Below are 15,445 nucleotides of genomic sequence, written 5' to 3' on the forward strand. Positions count from 1 at the left end.
GGTAGCCGGACGAAGAAGCCGAGGGGTGGGGCGGCGGCCACCAGGCGGGAAGAAGCGGCCGCGAAGGCGGCTCGCTTCCGCAAAGTGGTGAAGCAGCCGCAGGCTGTGTCAGCGTAAGCTTTCTTTCTTTCTGTGTATTCTCCTTCTTTCTTTTCTTGGGTGGTCTTCTGAACCTTTGTCTTCTTTTATTTGATCAGAGCTCCACTGTCACTCGAGCGGGCGGCTGCCGGCTCCGTTGTCGAGTCGTCAGGGGGCTCTGGGAGCACCACCCGCCGAGTAGATCCCCGCGCCGCCCTCCTGGAGGCGACGGAAAGGAACGCGCGGGAGGTGCGGGAGGAGCGGGAAGCGCGGGAGGCGGAGGCACGGAAGGCAGCCGCCGCCCAGGCAGCTCGGGACGAGGAGGCGGCGAAGGCGCTCGCCGAGGCCGCAGCCAAGGCCCAGGCAGAGGCCAAGGCCGAAGCGGCGGCAGGGAGGCCTTGATGGTCACCCCCCTGCGCGCCATGGCGCCCGGGGACGCGGATCCCTCGCTAGGGGGAGCCAGCGGTTCCCAGCCGGGTCTGGGCAGGAGCGGCGACGACGTCATCTTCGTGAGGGAGGCGCCGGGGCCGACTCCTCCGACCAGGGCAGTCCAAGGCGGTCAGACCGAGCCTGCGCCCGCACAGTCGGCGGAAGGCGAGCCGGCCGCGGGAGCTGCGGTGGCGGTCCGGGTTCCGCCAAGCCGGCGCGCAGGGAAGGCCGCGTCGGAGCCGCAGAAAGCGGCGTCGGAGCCACGGCCGGCCGTGGGCTCCAGCTCGTCGGCCCAAGACGCGGAGGCGGCCAGCGCTACCTCCGGGTGGACGCCAGGAGGAGGGACAGCCGTAGTGAACATCGCCGCGCAAGACGTCCGGACCCGGCTCCAGGGCCAAGCCGCGGCGCTGCGGCAGTTCACCGACGAATTCCTCGCCACGCGGGCTGCCATCCAGGTTAGTACTCTCATCTTCTTCTTGATTTCTCTCGTGGGGGCGCGTCAGCGCACCCACTGGGTGTAGTCCCCGAGATTCGGGCCGACTGCTGAGCAGTCGGCTCGGATCTTCCTTGATGATTTCTCGTCGTTGCTTTCGTTCTCACGTCGATCTTCTGTCCATCTTGCAGGACTATCACAACCTCCGAGCGGCCGCCTTCAACTCCCAGGCTCGGGAGCTGACGCAGAAGACCGCCGATCTCACTGAAAGCCGAGGTATGTATCTTGATCTCTATCTCGTGTGGGGGCGCGTCAGCGCACCCACTGGGTGTAGTCCCCGAGATTCGGGCCGACTGCTGAGCAGTCGGCTCGGATCTTCCTTGGTGATTTCTCATCGTTCTTCTTGTTCTTCTATCTCTGTAGCGGCCAACGCCAGTCTGAGGGCACAGCTGGGGGAGTCCCAGGCTGCTCTTCGTGCCAAGGACGCGGAGCTCGCCGCCTTGGTGCAGGAGCGCGACCGCCTGGTCAAGAAGCTGGCCGACCAGGAGGAAAGCCACAAGGCGGCGCTGAAGGCCGCGCGGGACCGCGAAGCCGCCCTCCAGGCCGAGTTCGAGACGGAGGCGGTCGCCTGGGACGAAGCCAGGCAGACTCTGGTCTCCGGCTATGGCCAGATTGAGGATCTGGTTGACGGTAAGTCGTCTACCCCTTCGTCCTTTCTTGCCATCTGTCATTTTGACTTGTTTTTCTGACTTGGGGTTCTTCTTTTCTTTTCTGCGCAGAGTACTTCCCCGGCTATTCCACTGCCGCCAACCAGGCCATCGAAGCTCGTCGCCAGGAGAAGAGGCAAGCCGGCTTCGAGATTTCGCCGACTGCCGGCCGCTCGCTGGAGGAGCAGCTCCTGGCGATCCAGGCTCATATCCAGCCGGCTCACAGGCTGCTCCGCCGGCTTCAGCGTGTCGGGTCGTAGGTCCTGGCCGCCCTCTGGCCCGGCCAAGTGATCCCGCGCACTCCCAGTCGGACCGCCGACTGGCTGGAGGTGGCCGTCGGGCGCTTCGAGGCTTGGAAGGCGTCAGCGGCTCGCTCCGGCGCCGGGCGGGCGCTGGAGTTCGTCAAGGCCTGGTACCCAGGCCTGAATCTGGACCAGCTGGCCACCTGGCGGCAGCAAGCCGACGCAGAGCTGGAGCCGGCGCGACCGGCCATCATTCGGCGAGCTTCGGCGATCGCCGACTACACCGACACCAACGTCTTCGCCCCCGAGGTGGACGACAATGGAGTCGCCCAGCCGGAAGATTGGTTCGGGCTGGACCCGGCGTACGGCGAGGACTCGGCGGAGGAGATCGACTCCAGCGACGGGGGCGAAGAGGAGGAGGAGGAGGGTGAAGACGTCGAGCCGGCTGGTGGAGCAGCCGGCCAGCCTGACCGCGCCTCCAGCACTACGCTGCGTGCGAGTGCGTCTCCTGTTGCAGGAGGCGGTCAAGCCGGGACCAGCTAGGCGGCCACTCCTTCAGCCGGCGAGCTGCCTTCACCGACCAACTCGGCCTTCGCGCCTTTGTCTTCTTTCTTTTGTTTCCTGTCTTGTTACTTTTGAACAATGTTTTTGGTTAAGTCTACGCAGTTCCACCCACTGGGTGTATTGAAACTCAAGTCTGTTGCCGCCTATCGGGGGCTTTTATGTATATAAGTTATGCAATCGGCTTTTCCTTGTACTTTTGCTTTTGTCCTTCTGCTTTTTTCCTTTGCCGCCCTCCCTTGGTTGCCGTCTCCCTAGACAAACAGTTGCTCTGCAATCTGTAGCCGGGGAGTGCCTGGCCGATTGGGGAGGGGGAAGTACTTTTAGCTCGGTCGGACTTAAGCTAAGTTTTTAGGAAGCCGGCCAGCCGGCTGTTGTGACAGTCGGCAGGCGTATATGGAGGCCGTCTTTTTGCTATATAGGTTAGTTGTTCCTTAGCCGTTTTCGTGTGGGCGTCCTTTCTGTCTTCTCTCTTGCTAGTCGGACAGTCAGTTCTTTGAGCTGCGACTTTCAACAAGAGAGGACTGGGGAGCCGGCGCACTACTTTGCTGACTTCAGGAAGAACTTATAATATAGCTTAAGGCGTCCAGTCCCCGGGCCGACTAGTCGGACCCGGTGCCGGACGAGAATTCAAAATGTAATAAGACATTCATGGATATGACACTCGTCATCCATAGATAAATAAAAGGCAGTCCCCGAGTACTATTCGGGGGGCCTGTTGGTTTGTAACTTAATACAACAGGGGTAGCGTGATACATACTGCTTTTCAGATGTAAAATCGTCTTAGGAGGTTTGCGTTCCATGGTCGCTCCGACTCCTTGCCGGAGTCGTCTCTCTTGCGTGCTCTTGGCTTTTGCGCGTCGATCAAGTAGTAGGAGTCGTTGCCGAGTGCCTTGCTGACGACGAAGGGGCCTTCCCAAGGGGCCGAGAGCTTGTGCTGGCCGGCTGTTCGTTGGATCAGCCGGAGCACAAGGTCGCCCTCTTGGAAGGATCTTGGCTTGACCTTGCGGTTGTAGTAGCGGCGCAGGTCTTGCTGGTAGATGGCGGACCGGCTGAGGGCTAACAGTCGGCCTTCTTCCAGTAGGTCGACGCCGTCTTCTCTTGCTTCTTTGGCTTCCTCCTCCGTGTACATGGTGATCCGAGGCGAGTCGAACTCGATGTCTGTTGGGATGAGAGCCTCGGCACCGTACACGAGGAAGAATGGAGTGAAGCCGGTTGACTTGTTGGGTGTAGTGCGCAGACTCCAGAGGACAGCCGGCAGCTCTTCGAGCCAGCAGCCGGCCGATCGCTCCAGTGGTACAACCAGTCGGGGCTTGATGCCGGAGAGGATAAGTCCATTTGCTCGCTCGACTTGGCCGTTTGACTGCGGGTGGGCAACGGACGCTAAGTCCAGTCGGATGCCCTGTGTCGCGCAGAAACGTGCCAGTGCGCCTTTGGCGAAGTTCGTGCCGTTGTCGGTGATGATGCTGTGCGGCACGCTGTACCGAGTGGTGATGTCGGTGATGAATGTCACGGCAGTCGGCCCGTTCAGCTTCTTAATCGGCTTTGCTTCGATCCACTTTGTGAACTTGTCCACAGCAACAAGTAGATGTGTCAAGCCACCGCGGGCCATCTTGAAAGGGCCCACCATGTCCAGTCCCCAGACGGCGAAAGGCCAGGTGAGGGGAATGGTCTTGAGGGCAGAAGCCGGCAGGTGTTGTTTGGAACTGAAGACTTGACATCCTCTGCAGGTCTTGACTATTTCTTTAGCATCCTCCAAGGCAGTCGGCCAGAAGAACCCATGGCGGAAAGCCTTGGCCACGAGGGATCTTGAGGCGGCGTGGTGGCCGCATTCGCCTTGGTGGATGTCTTTGAGGATTGCCACTCCTTTTTCTGGCTCGACGCAACGCTGGAAGACTCCAGTAACGCTGCGCTTCACCAGCTCCCTGTTGATTATTGTGTATGCTGCGGCTCGTCGTTGCACTAGTCTTGCTGCGATCTCGTCAGTCGGCAGCTCTCTGCTGACTAGGAACTTGAGGATGGGCTGGGCCCATGAGGGAGCTATGACTTCTTCTGCTGTTATCGTGGCCACCATGACTCGGGTGGGTGGGTTGGGTGTTGCGTTGGGGTCGACCACCACTTCTTGCGTCGTTGCAGTCCCCGGGCCGACTGCTGCAGTCCCCGGGCCGGGCTCTGAGGTCCCTGGGCCGGGTGCGACTACGTCGGTTCACGGGGCAGTCGTAGAAGTCCCCGTGCCGCCTGCGGGATTTCTTGAGCCGGGTCCCGCTGTTTCTGGCGCAGGCGGTACGAAGATGGAATCCGACTCTGGAGACGGCTTGATGGACAGCTTGAGGAGGCGCTGGAGGGAGACGCCAGTCGGTATGGCTTGTCGGGTGGAGCCGATCCGTGCTAGGGCATTTGCTTGGTCGTTGTCGGCCCTTGGCACATGAAGGAACTCGCACCCTTCGAAGTGTCCACTCATCTGCTGGACGAGGAAGCGGTAGCTCGCCATGTTCGCGTCCTTGGCGTCCCAATCGCCAGATGATTGCTGGACCACTAAGTCGGAGTCGCCGTAGCACAGGATCCGGCGTATGCCGAGCTCTTTGGCTAGCCGGAGCCCATGTACGAGCGCCTCGTACTCGGCCACGTTGTTGGAGGCGGCGAAGTGGATCTACAGCGTGTACTTGAGCTTGTCGCCTTTGGGAGAGGTGAGGACGATGCCGGCTCCCAAGCCGGTGCGCATCTTGGACCCGTCAAAGTGCATCCGCCAATGGGTAGAGTCGGGAGCCGGCGGTAGGTACTGGGTCTCGGCCCAGTCGACGAGGAAGTCGGCCAATGCTTGCGACTTGATGGCGGTGCGGGGTTGATAGAAAATCGTGTAAGGCGCCAAGGCAATGGCCCATTTGGCCACCCGGCCGGATGCATCCCGGCTGCCTATGATCTCGGCGAGCGGGGCAGTGCACACGACCGTGATGGGGTGCTCTTGGAAGTAGGGCTTCAATTTCTTGGCAGCGAAGTACACCCCATAGCACATCTTCTGGTAGTGCGGGTAGTTTTGCTTTGAGCTGGATAGTACTTCGCTGAGATAGTAGACCGGCCTCTGGACCAGCTGGGCTCGGCCTTCCTCCGGGCGCTGGACCACAACAACAGTGCTGACGACTCGGCTTGTCGCGGGGATGTAGAGGAGCATGGGCTCCTTCTCAGTCGGCGCGGCCAGGACAGGCGGAGTGGTCAACATTTTCTTCAATTCATGGAAGGCTTGGTCGGCTTGATCATTCCACTCAAAGTGAGTGGACTTCTTCATGAGTCGGTACAGGGGGAGAGCCTTCTCTCCTAGTCGGCTGATAAAACGGTTCAGGGAGGCTAAGCAGCCAGTGAACTTCTGCACATCTCGCAGCTTGGTGGGTATCTCCATCCTCTCGATGGCCTTGATCTTGACAGGGTTGCACTCAATGCCGCGTTCGGAGACCAGGAAGCCTAGCAGCTGGCCGGCTGGTACTCCGAACACGCACTTCTCGGGGTTGAGCTTGATCTGGAATCGGCGCAAGTTGGCGAATGTTTCCTTCAGGTCTTCCAGCAAGGTACCGCGCTTCTCTGTCTTCACCACAATGTCGTCTACGTAGATGTGGGCATTTCTGCCGAGTTGTTTCAAGAGACATTTCTGCATGCAACGCTAAAAAGTGGCACCGGCGTTTCTCAAGCCGAATGTCATTGTCAGGTAGCAGAAAGCTCCAAAGGGTGTGATGAAGGCAGTCTTCAGGCGGTCAGCTGGGTCCAACTTGATCTGATGATACCCTGAGTATGCATCCAAAAAACACAACAGCTCGCATCCGGCTGTGGAGTCTATCACTTGGTCAATCCGTGGCAAAGCAAACGAATCCTTTGGGCAGGCCTTGTTCAGACTTGTGTAGTCTATGCACATGCGCCACTTGTTATTCTTCTTCAAAACCAGAACTGGATTAGCAAGCCATTCTGGAAAGAACACTTCCATGATGAAGCCGGCTGCAAGGAGCCGGGCTATCTCTTCTCCCACGATTCTTCGCTTCTCTTCTGATAGTCGGCGGAGGGGTTGCTTGACCGGCTTCGCATCAGCTCGGACATGTAATTTGTGCTCGGCGAAATCCTTCGGGACACCCGGCATGTCCTTTGGGCACCATGCAAAGATGTCTCGATTCTCACGGAGGAAGTCGGCGAGCTCGCCTTCCTATTTACTGTCCAAGTTCGCCCCAATCACGGCGAACCTCTCCGGGTGCTCCGGGTCTAGAGGTATCTTCTTCGTCTCTTTTGCAGGCTGGAAGGAGCCCTGCGCATCACAGTCCTTGGGGTTGGGGGACAAGGTCGGCTGCTTGCCGGCCATGGCTACAACCCGTTCCAGCATCTTCTTCTCTTCCGCCACCACGAGGGACTCGGCCAGCCGGCTGCTGGCCATGGCACACTCGATGGACTTCTTGTAGTCGCCGGCTACCGTGAGGATCCCCTTCGAGCTCGGCATCTTCATCCTCAGGTAGGCATAGTGGGGCACAGCCATGAACTTGGCCAAAGCAGGTCGGCCAAGTAGTGCATGATAGGGGCTCTCCAGGTCCACCACCTCGAACCATATTGCTTCCCGGCGAAAGTGATCTTTATCTCCGAAGAGAATATCCATTTTGATCTTGCCGATTGGAGAGCAAGATAGGCCGGGTACGATACCATGGAAGACAGTGCGGCTCGGCATGAGCTGCTTTGCTTTGATGTTCAGCTTGTCCATGGTGTCGCGGTACAGTATGTTGATACTGCTTCCGCCGTCTATCAGGACGCGGGAAAATCTGGCAGCTCGCCTCTCCGTCGCAAGGGTGACGTCCAAGACCATAGCATAGGAGCCAGGCGAAGGCATCACCTCTGGGTGGTCGGCCTGGCTCCAGCTGATGGGCTTTTCCGACCAATGCATGAACTCGGCGGTGCTAGAGGCGACTGCGTTTACTTCTTGGTGTTGCCGGCGTCAGCTGCGCTTGTCGTCGACTTGACTCGTGAAGACGACGTAGGCGTCGTGCGCTTCGGGGAACTCGTCTTGGATGGCGCCGACTGCCGGCCGGGCCGCCGGTTGCTGGGGAGCTGGAGGCGGCGGGCCGGGAGGCGGAGGCGGCACGATCCCTTCGCCCTTGGTGATGCGGGTGAGCCAGTGGCATTTCCGTGTTGTATGGTTGGACGGCTTCGCGCCGCTGTGGAACTTGCAGGGGGCATCGAGTGCTTGTTCGTAGGAGAAGGACGGCTGCCAGGGCGGCCGGACTCCCTTCTTCTTGGGAGCAGGCCGCTCTTCGGGATGCTCGTCTTCAATTGTGGCCACCTGCCGACTGGAGGAAGTCGGCATGGGGCCCTTGCGCTTGTGGTCGTTCTGGAAGGGGCGCCGGTTTGAGTCGCCAGCCGGCTGCTTGGGAGCCGGAGCGACTACCTTCCCCGAGGCGTCCACTCGGAGCTCGGTCTTCATGGAGGAGTCGGCAGTGGCGTATTTGTCGGCGATGACGAGTAGCTCCTCGAGGGTGGCGAGCTCGTCGCAGAGGAGTCGGTGCTTGAGGAGGGTGCCCTCTCGGCACCCGGTAGTGAAGTATTCGATGGCCTGGACCTCATGCACTCCCTCGCAGGAGTTGCGGAGCTCGGCCCATCGCGTGAGGTAGTCGCGGGTCAACTCGTTGGGCCCTTGGACGCAGAGGGAGAGCTGGCGAGGCTTGGGAGGCCGCTTGTAGGTGCTGGTGAAGTTGCGGACGAAAACCTCGGTGAAGTCCAACCAGCTGTTGATGCTGTAGGGCTTGAGGCTGTTGAGCCATGTGCGCACCGTGCCCTGCAGCATCAGGGGGACGTACTTCACGGCAACGCGCCGGTTGCCGTTGGCGATGCTGACGGCTGTGGAGTAGTCGATGAGCCAATCTTCCGGCTTCACCGAGCCGTTGTACTTGGGCGTGTCTCTAGGGAGCGAGAACCCTTTGGGGAAGGGCTCGTCGCGGATGCGGGGGCCAAAGCATGGCGGGCCGACATCGTCTTCTTCTTCTAACGCCAGGGACCGAGCAAGGCGGTCGATCCTGTGGCGGGCGTCACTCTCGCCGATTCCTTCTCGGCGGCCGAGTCGGTCGCCAAGAGTCGGATGGGTGACAGGCGGTGGAGTGAGGCGTCTTTCTCTTCGAGGCGGAGAAGGAGGTAGGTTTCCCTGATGTTCAACCGCCCGAGGGCGGCCTTCCGCGTCGCGCTCGATAGTGATGCGGGTCCGGCTGCGGCTGGCAGCCGGCTCCTTGTCTTTCTTCTGGCGCGTGCCGCTCGCAGTCGGCGAGCGGGACGTTGCGGCGTGCTCCCGGCGCGGGGGATGGCTATCAGCTCGGGCGCCGGCTTCGTGCCGTTCTGCAGCCGCGTCGATCAGCTGCTGGATCCGTCTTGTCATGTAAGGGAGCTCATCGGCTCCCAGCCCATTGAGCTCCTCTGCTGCCGCCTGAGCGGCTCGCAGATTCTCGAGCGGGGTGGCGTAGACGGGGCGATCTGCGCCCAGCATGCTGGCAACAGCTGCGCCGCGCTTCTGGACGAAGCCGGCTCGGCTCGGGCCGCTCGGCGGCGGCGTCCCGAAGGCGGCGCGGTCGACTTCGCGCTGGTGGGCCTCGGTGAGGCGTCTCATCGAGGCTATCTTCTTGCTCTCCGTGATGAGGGCAAGACGGCGTGCCTCCAGGGTCTCAGCGTCCGCGTCAGCCGGGAGGGGGATGGAGAGGTCGTGCATCGCTGCTTGCTGAGCGTCGCGGGCGCTCCCGCCCGAGTTGGAGACGTGGCTGATGACCAGCACTTCGGTGACAGCGCTGCTGCCGCTGTCAGCTGGAGGGAGTGGCTCGTCGAAGACCACCACGTCGGAGGGGTAGGCGTCGAGCGACAAGGTGTCGGAGTCGATGAGCATCGGGTCGGTGGAGCCGACAGACTCCATGTCCGCAGCAGGCTCGCTGGAGACGTGAAGTTGGTCGAGGAGGCTGACGAGGCGGCTCTCGGGGTAGTCGGTGCCTGCGTCGGACGTAGGCTCGTCGGAGATGCGAGTTTCGCCGAACTGATCGGCGAGGCGGCTCGCTGCGCAGGCGTCGTCGACGCCTTGCAGCGCGTCGGGGCAAGCGCCATCGGGCGCAGCAGGCTGGCTGCGCTCGCGGGGAAGGAAGAAGGTTCCCGTCCAGAACAGGTCTCCGGACGACGGTGCATAGGGCCCCACGGTGGGCGCCAAATGTCGGGTGGTTGGTGCGACATATGCCAAAGGATGGCTTATCATTGTGGGAGCCAATAAAACGTCGCCGGTGCCTGGAAACGGGATGAGGCGAAGACATGCACGCCGGCGAATCTTACCCAGGTTCGGGGCTCTCCGAGGAGATAACACCCCTAGTCCTGCTCTGCGGGGTCTCCGCATGATCACTAGCTCGATAAAGAGTAGCTACAATCGCTCCTAGAGCTGTTGGGATCAAGGGAGAAGAAGAACAAGGCTAGCTCTTGCTTCTCTCTATCTATGGTGTGTGTGCGTGTGCTATCTTGGATGCCAACCCTTTGCATGGGTACTCCGGGGGGTTTATATAGGCCTACCCCCCGGGGGTACAATGGTAATCCGGCTGGGATCTGGTCCCAGCCGTCAGTGTCTATGCTCGCCGGCTTCTCCGCCGGCTGCTGGGTCCCGCCGGCTGCTGGGTCCCGCCGGCTGCCGGCTACTCGGTCGACAGGCCGGCCCCACCGCCTAGGGTCTTGTCGGCGGTTGCTTACTGTAGCCGCGCCTCTGATGATGAGGGCTTTGTCGAGGTGAGCATGGCTACAGTGGGCCGCCTCGGGGGCTATTACTGTAGCCTCACCTCGTCTTGTCTCCTTAATGGGGCTCCTGCTTCGAGGAAGGGAGTAGCCGGCTTCCGGAGGCCGGCTATGCTCCCGGCCGACTAGGGAAAGCCGGGCCGCCTTCACGCCTCTCTTTGGCTGAAGGGGCCCGCAGTCCTTGGGCCGTACAGGAGGGGGTCGTGGATGACGTCGTAGCTGGCGTGGCTACAGTGCCGGGCCGCACGGGAGACATCCCTCCCGTACGGCCTCCTGTAGCCATGCCCGCCTTGGGCTTCGGGGGTCGTGGGCCGCACTGTGGCCATGCCGCGTCAGGTCGCCGTTATGTAGGAGTGGTTGTGGTCTTGGCCGGCTTCTAGGAGTCGGCGTCTTTCTTGGCCGGCTTCTTGGAGTCGGTGAGGCTGGGTCGCCTTCCGGGAGTCGGCTTTAATGGTAGTCGGCCCGGGAAGGCGGCCCAAATGCTTGGAGTGCTTGAAGGCCCAAAGGCCTGATAAATTTTCTGAAGAGCCAGGGGTAGCCGGTTTAGCTACCCATGGCCACTTACTCCGACAATAGTCGCTGGAATCAGGCTATTGAATTGACCTTTGGTCTAGCTTCCCAACCCAGATATTTGATACTGACAAATATGAGCATATACTGTTGGCCGAGCGGATTGTCTGGTTATGGGGTCCTTACCAAATTGAGTAGACCCCTTTGATGAATATTCATGGTGATCAATACTGACTCATACTATCGGGGGTATCTGCACCATGTGGGTCTTGCAAAAATTCTCATACCCGCATCACCGGTCTTGCTCCTTCATTACTGTTTTCCTTGTCTGGATCCTTGGCTGAAGGAGCGGGGTCATATTGTTTTTCCGTGTGACCATAGGTTCTATCGGGTGCAACATTCTGACAGGCGTACCCTTATTCTCATATCCTGATATGGTAATATTGTTTCAATGGCAAGTTCATCACCTCTCAAGTTCTGACCGTAGGGAAATGATCATCAGAGAAAAGAAGACAAGGGCTCATCAGGGTCACATTCCAGGTGCACCGGTACTTGTACAGAGCTCAGTGTTGTCATCAATCTTCATAGTCCTTTGTCACACTAAGGTGTATATCTGGCTTCCTTCACATATATCTGAGAATCTGATTCCCGAGGCAGACTTGTGTTCTGACTCATTCTTGCTTCTGGCCAACTGTTGCGGATCTGATTCTGCCATCTATTGTCAAATCACAATGTACTATCTTGCACCAGTGTCGTACTGAGGACGATTGGATGGCTTATGTTGGAAACCATCGAGAGTATCTTGCTGAGGAAGACTGGGTTTCGTGCTTCAGAAGATGGATATGCGGACCGATTACCACATATGCATACCATCTTAATATTTCTGCGGTTGATTACTTGCATGAAACAGGGTTTGCTGGACTACCCTCCTTAGTTTGACTGAGATTATACTATCGATCTGGCACACAATTTATCTCCTTACTGATTTGATCATTTCTGCTATGATGAGTGCACACTAAGGGAGACTTGATAATCCATACTGTTGCGAGGAGTGCACATTAATGCAAACTTGATACTGACAGTCCATCGAGGATTTCTTTGGCATTCAGACGATACATTCCAAATTTCACTGCAGTCTGCTGATAACTTCATTCCGTTTATCTGAGCTACCAAGTATTTGAATTCCTTACTGATTCTTCAGGTCCGGTGTCGGTTGACGAGCAACTTTAATAAGGGGAAAATTTGTAACACCGAAGGCCCAAAGAAAGAAACAAAAGAAATGACGAAAACAAAAGCACACAAGCATACTAATAATATAAAGCAATCAGCACATATTACTGCTACTCACACAATAATATGCATGCACACCTAAGCACACAATTGTCGCTGAAGCTCTGGTACTACGGTCTAATATGCTGTGGCGGTGTGCACGAAAGTGAGTCTGTGTGTGGAAAGAGTTGGCGTAACCAAGGCTACACCAAGCGCTGGCTGAACACCGGCTGGATCTGGATGGATATGGAGGCGAGGACGGACTTGGCGATCATGCAGCGAGACACGGAGGTCACGACCACATCATCATCAAGCGTACAAAAGGGAATCGTACACGTCCAAAGAACGAGATGACAGGGCAAACTAGGGGAGGAAAAGCAAGGCTTGCTGGCATTTCCCTCTTCTGATAACAAAGATCAGTAAGGGTTGCCAAAGGGACGAGATGGAGGGCATGATTCGGGGTAAAGACACATCTATCACCAAAACGATTTGGGTGGATGGAGGAAAAGATATTGACGCAATACCTGAGCATAACTCCTGCAAAGGGTGTCTGGAACACTCGGTACCAGGGCATCACTCTGCTGGGACAGAGATAACGCCGAACACCGAAGAGCTGGCCTGCAAAGAAAGAGGGTGCAGGTAGTGGATCGAAAACGATGCCACCTACACTCACAGGATTAACCGTTAGCGACAAGATAATAATCTATATGCATGCTATGCAACAAACAAATGCAACAATCAAGTGCAACAAATCAATTGGGGTCTATACTACCGTTTCTAACGATCGCGCGGGCTAGGGCATCCTATAGCCAGACAGCTCTGATACCAAGCCTGTAGCACCCCGGCTCAGAGAAACCGGAACGCCCCATATTCCAGCCCAGAGATCTAGGAGAAGTCTTCTGGAATACGGCATTGCTTAGCATAGAACAAATCAGCTCTTTATTACAATCTATATGGGTACAAGGGGATTACATCGGCACAACGACACTACGCCTGCCACGGTTGCTCCATGCAAGCAATAGGACAACACGATGCAGCGGAATAACTCCTAGCAGCAGAACAGCGATGATGGTGATGAACTCCACTCCGCAGGGACTCTGGCTAGAACGCTTATCCTAGCTCGCAAACAAGGAATCCACGGCAAACCAGCAATCAAATCTGGCATGACCTGCAAACTGGCATGACACGCCAGGTCAGTACATTGAATGTACTTGCAAGCTCACAGCAACCAAAGCAATCAAGACAAACAATAGCATGGCAATTATAGATTATTAAGCAATGATGAACACGATACTATCAGAACAACATGGCATGTACAACACGACACAGCTAGAGTAATACGAGCATGGCATAAACATATGAACAAGATGAGACTAGCATGCAACATGATGACACTATCATGCACCAACTTACTCTGCTCGGGTTATATCGTAACCATCACATGCATCACTTACCATCACGTACATCACACGATCATCTCGGGATCCAATCAAGCTTGGTATTAACAATATCGTAGTAATCATTTATGACCACAAGGAGCTTGACCTTTACCCTTGACTCTCGCATAACATCCCAAATATCCAACAAGTTGGTACTCACGATACCACAGTGATCCTCTCACGATCACCTAAATATCAACCAACTTCTTTCATCATCGAACCAGGGTTGTTATTAAGCACATCATTATTATTACTGTAGACCCACACTGTGATCAACACGAACTGGGCCCATATCTGCGGGCGCGGCTATCGATAGATTTAACACACACACTCTGCAGAGGTTACCACACTGTACCCACACCACGGAACCCATGGCCTCACACTCCCATTCGGGTGGACCAACGGCGTTCCGACAAAACCGTCCTACTGCCATGACACTCTCCCGGCCACTCCGACCAACTCCCCTTTGGGCTAAGTCCTGGGTGGCCCCGTGCCTACCAAAGGCACCAACGGCCACCGTCGTGGCAACACGGTCCCAAACGGGGACAAGGATCCTTACAAAAACAACGGGCACACCAGGCTTATGCCGTCCTACCCGGCCAAGGTAGTGCCCGCGCATAACCTTTCCTTGCAGGAGGCACCGGCGAGAGGCATGACAATAGACCCAGTTAGGACCCCCCCCCATAAGGTAAGCGTGGTTGCACTGGTCAGCTCGATATGGTGGCACCATGACTCAGCCAACAGTTGTTCAAGTTCAATTTAATTCGGTTAAAATTGAATGCAATATGCTGAGTCATGATAAAAATAACCTGATGCACTACAATGCATGAACATGATATTAACATAAGCATGGGGGTGCATCCCAATCAACGAGCATAACAACAACATTTAACCATTTATCCAGATGAGCATGGCATACTGACGAGCATGGATATCACAACTAGAATACTACTCATAGCATAACATGACCACTAGCATCAACAATAAATACCATACAATAACATAATGATAAAACTACCATACAAGCATTTAACCAACTGGGTGCAAAAGAACATGCATAACAACAGTACTCAGAACAGACGATGGTCATGCACCGAGACCATCACCAACATGTACTACTACCAAGCATGGCCAATATTAAAGTAATACTAGCATGAAGAACATAATAACAGAGTGCAAGAAAACATATCATGACGGTAACCACCGACCCATAAGCATAACCGAAATAACGACAGCAGTAGCAAAACAAACAGACAGTTATTAAAGATTCAAGTTGAAAACCAATGCTTCTGCATGGCTATCATGCAAATGGTGGTTGTGGATTGCCTGGGGATGAAGAAGGCTCCGGGAAGAGGTGCGGAACGATCGCGGAAAGAATCGCCGGAAGGGTTCTCTCTCGGAGGGGCTGATTAGGGGCAAGGGCAGAAAGGTCATTTTCAATATGTCAAACCATAGTGAAAATTAAGGGACCAGAATGGGCTCAACGAGACGAAGACGTTGGCATTGGTTTCACCTTAATCGGAGTTACGAGCAAAAAGTTATAGCCCGACAAAGTCTAGGGACCAATCTGTAAAAAGATTTCTACGAACAGGCCCCTGAGCTGAAAAACAGAAAGCACATTTAGTTGAATATGCCTACTCAGCAGAGAAAACATATTTCTAGCCATAGTTAACTGAAAATACGCTTTTCCAGAAGGAATACGCATTTCCAACCGAACTAAGACCAGAATACGCTTTCCCTTATTGAAAATGTATTTCCCCAAAAGGCGTTCCACTTATCCAGCTAGGCAATGGCGGGACCGGGCGTGTGTGACGTTGACGTGCGGGTCCCACGGGGCTGGGGGCCATCACTTATCCATGTGGGCAGCCCGAGTCAATGCCTGCTCGTGGACAGGTAGGGCTGCGCGAAGATGGGGCCCGCTTGGACCGAGGTCGTCGTGCACCTCGCGCCTGCCCGCGATGCAGAGGAGGACCGGCGCGCTCCGGCGAGGCTCCTGGGCGGCTTCGGCCACCATTC

The sequence above is a fragment of the Aegilops tauschii genome, chromosome 5, assembly GCF_002575655.3.
Source record: "Aegilops tauschii subsp. strangulata cultivar AL8/78 chromosome 5, Aet v6.0, whole genome shotgun sequence".
NCBI lineage: Eukaryota > Viridiplantae > Streptophyta > Magnoliopsida > Poales > Poaceae > Aegilops > Aegilops tauschii.